Source organism: Meleagris gallopavo, chromosome 5 (genome assembly GCF_000146605.3).
Source record: "Meleagris gallopavo isolate NT-WF06-2002-E0010 breed Aviagen turkey brand Nicholas breeding stock chromosome 5, Turkey_5.1, whole genome shotgun sequence".
Taxonomy (NCBI): Eukaryota; Metazoa; Chordata; class Aves; order Galliformes; family Phasianidae; genus Meleagris; species Meleagris gallopavo.
Window position 1 is genome coordinate 24,385,506 of NC_015015.2, and position 3,447 is coordinate 24,388,952.

Genomic DNA, 3,447 nt, shown 5'->3' on the forward strand with positions numbered 1-3,447 from the left:
GAAAACAAAAAGAAAAGAATCCCAGAGCTGCTGGAGCTACAAACCACAGCATGACAGTGTGAGTTACCACCTTGTGCCTTGTGGCTGCATCTCGCTGTGCCCTGCCTTGTGTCCCACATGCTGAGGGGCAGAGACGCGATGTCCAGGAGTCACCCAGAGTGATGTGTGGGCAGATGAGATCCAAACAAACCAAACGGATGCAGGAAGCCAGTTGTATCCAGCAGTGCTGCCAAGAGCTCAGGTAGGAAACATTTCTTCGGAAATGGGGGAAAGGGACCCAGTGTTGGTGATGGGACCCTGAGAACTGCAGGGAAGTGCAGAGGCTGAGGGTCCTGTGGTAGCAAAAAACCCACTTCTGACTGTAGAACTGGGCAGGGTGAGAAGGACGGGGGCAGCCCAAGCAGGGTGGGTGGCTTCTGGTAGTCTGGAGAATCAAAGTGAGAAGGGTACCTGATTGCACGCTGTAGGTTCTGCAGCTGCATGGGATGGCACAAGCACTGTTCCCACATTGGAATGCAGTGTGATACCATTTGGTTTGCTTCCATAGTGTGATCAGTCCATTGTCTGACCTTCCTAGACATCTTAGTGTCCATAAGCACTTACAGCAGGGAGTTCTGGTATTAGTTTGCTTTTTGGTGAGGAAGCTGTTTGTTTGTTTGTTTTATTATTTGGTCCTGCTTGTTCCTGTTTCTTGGATTAGAAGAGACCATGCACAGTTGCTCTCCTTCACCTTTTCCACTTCATGCTCATCTGTGACAACACTGAGGCCTGATCAGACTTGTTTTGGCTTTTAGCCTAGTGCCTCTTCTTTGGGACTATAGAACACTTGCTAAAAATTGCAGTTTCCATCATGAGTGCGTACTCCTTTCATCATCTGTAGTGTGCTCCTTTTCCTGCTTCTCCACCTGTACCACAGGCTCAGGATGTGCTCAGGTAAGCGAGACGCTGGCCACACACTGGATGCAGCGAGGTCTGCATCTGATCACACAGCACAGGGATCTAGAGGGTCAGGGCACTGGAGGAAGTGTTCTGAGCAAGCAGAAAGTATAACAGCTCCTGCAGGGTGCCCTCAGTATAGCGATGGTATGCCCGGCTGCATTGGCTCAGGGGTGTAGCAGCAAATATCTTCCTGACTGCCCCCTGCCCCACCACACCAATCTCTGCACTGCAGTACCTGAAGGCGCTGCTGTACTGCCATGAGAACCAACCCCGTGGTTGATGGTAACCATGGGGTATGAAATTGAATCACTGATTCATCCACTAGGCTGGGGCTGTTCGCAATTAGACTGCAATAACAGAAATCAGAGCTGCAGCCTTAGTAATCTGTGTGTTATCTATGGGCAGTTGTGTTTCATAGCCTGCTTCAATGATCCAACAGGGGAGAATTAAGTGACCTTCCAGATCCTAATTCATTAATGGCTGATTGTCTTCCCAGGACAGTTTTAATTATTTGGAGCAGCTTGGTCAGCATTAGGCTGCAAGAATTCTGTGAGAGTTCATTTCCTAGTCTTTTGCAGGTCTACGTGGACTGTCCTTGAGATCTCTGTGGTGACACCTCCTGTGTGCACACTATCCATGACGAGAGCACACCCAGAAGCTCTCAGATACTGCAGCCCAAACTATGTTCTCCTGTCTAGACAGGAGGGGCTGCACTCCTCTGCGCTGATCAGGTTGGTGTACACTGGTACTGGTGTCCCGATCTCCCTGTCCTCCGTGACAAACAGGATATCGTGTGCTTGTAGAAACCCAGAGTGTTTCCTATGAACCACTTTCCCCTAAACAGCTTCAAAAGCATTTTGACCAGAGGAACAAACAAGTGGATGTGTTTTAGTGCTTTGATGAAGCTTTCATTCTTCAACAGGAGGACCTGCAAGATGGAGAAAAACAAACTGGGTGACAGTTTCCTTAGAAACTTCCAAAAAGAAGCAGGATGAACCCTTTCTGTCCTGTCAGCCCTTCTCAGTGCTGGGCAGAGGAGCAGAGCCTGCCTGTGAGCTGCAGGGAGGGATTCCATTCAGCTTCCCATTGGCTGAGCCCTGGGCTCCATTTATACTTACATACGTGTATGTGTGTGTATGCATATACCCCTATATACATATAGGGGTAACTGAGTGACAGGTGTGGTTCTTTCGGCCTGGATCATCTGTCCTGGTGCACCAAGTGACTTTGACTGTCCAACAGGCAGTCAACCCTTCAGGTAGTTGACTTTAAGCCTCCGTTGGTGAATGTGAAGAATGACACTTTCTAATTCTGTCAGAGTGCTGCTAGGAAATTTTGTGAAGGGAATTAGGTGTGTAGCTGAATTCATAATACTAGTTTTAAAAAAGTTGCTATTGAATTGCATGAGCTACATGGGTGCAGCAGATGAGATGGAATTGAATGCATCCTTGTGATGCTTCCTTCAACATGCCACCAATCACTTTTGGTTAATACCTTGTAGCTATGCTGTGCTCCTGATGTCCCTGGAGAAATGTCCCTGGATGGCATAGCTGTTTGGGAGGTCAGCAATGACTTCTACTTTTTTTTTTCCTTGATCGTGAGATAGCTGCTCCCTCCCAGAGCCATGATGAGTGGCCACATCTCCCAGGCACTGCATTACCCTGAGCTATGCAGCCTGCTCACTGCTACACATCCCGAGCCGGAGGAGACTGCGGGTATCTGGGCCTGTGGTGCAACAAGGCTGTGGCAGCTGTCAGCCTCTCCTGCTCCTTGCTATCTCCTCCAGCCTCTCAGTGTGGCTGTGTGGGAGGAAAGAGCAGCACCAGCAGCTGGAAGGAGGTGGGAGGAAGAAGAAGAAAGTGCATTTGGGGGCTGGGAGCCAGCCTGGGTACCTTCTCCTCCACAGCCTCCCTGGCCCTCTCCTGTCATCTGCTGGGATCGAGGAGCTGGGGCATTTTTCACCTGCCTCGCCTCTGCTGTGCTCCTGCCCATGTACCAGGATGAGAGCCATGGATGATGTGAGCCACCCCAGAACTGTTGCTGCCTGATTCCTGGATGCTCTGAGCTCCTGAGGGGGCAGCTGAAGTGGAAATGAGAAGTGACCAAAGGCAAAACTGCTGCTGCCTCCTCTCCGAGCATATTGGACTGGTGTGGATGGCTGTCTTACTGGTAGGAACTGTCCCATCCCAGCACACCCGTCCTATTCCATGTGTGACCTGAGGTGGCAGCATGCTATCACCATTTTGTGGCTCTGCCTGTGCCAGCCCAGCCAGCACCAGGTGGCCCAGGCACTGTGGTACCCCTCCCCGCATCTCCCCATCCCCTGCCACCAGCCTCAGACCTACGGGCACCTCCTTTTCTGCTCCGTTTCCCACAGCCCGTCTCTTCGCCTTGCTTTGTTCTCACACCCTCAGCCCCGCACCTTCACACCTGCAGCCCAGGCACCGCGACCCCTCTACTCTGCCCCCAGGGCTCAGCTCCTCACCGCTCCCTCCTCCCCACCCGAAG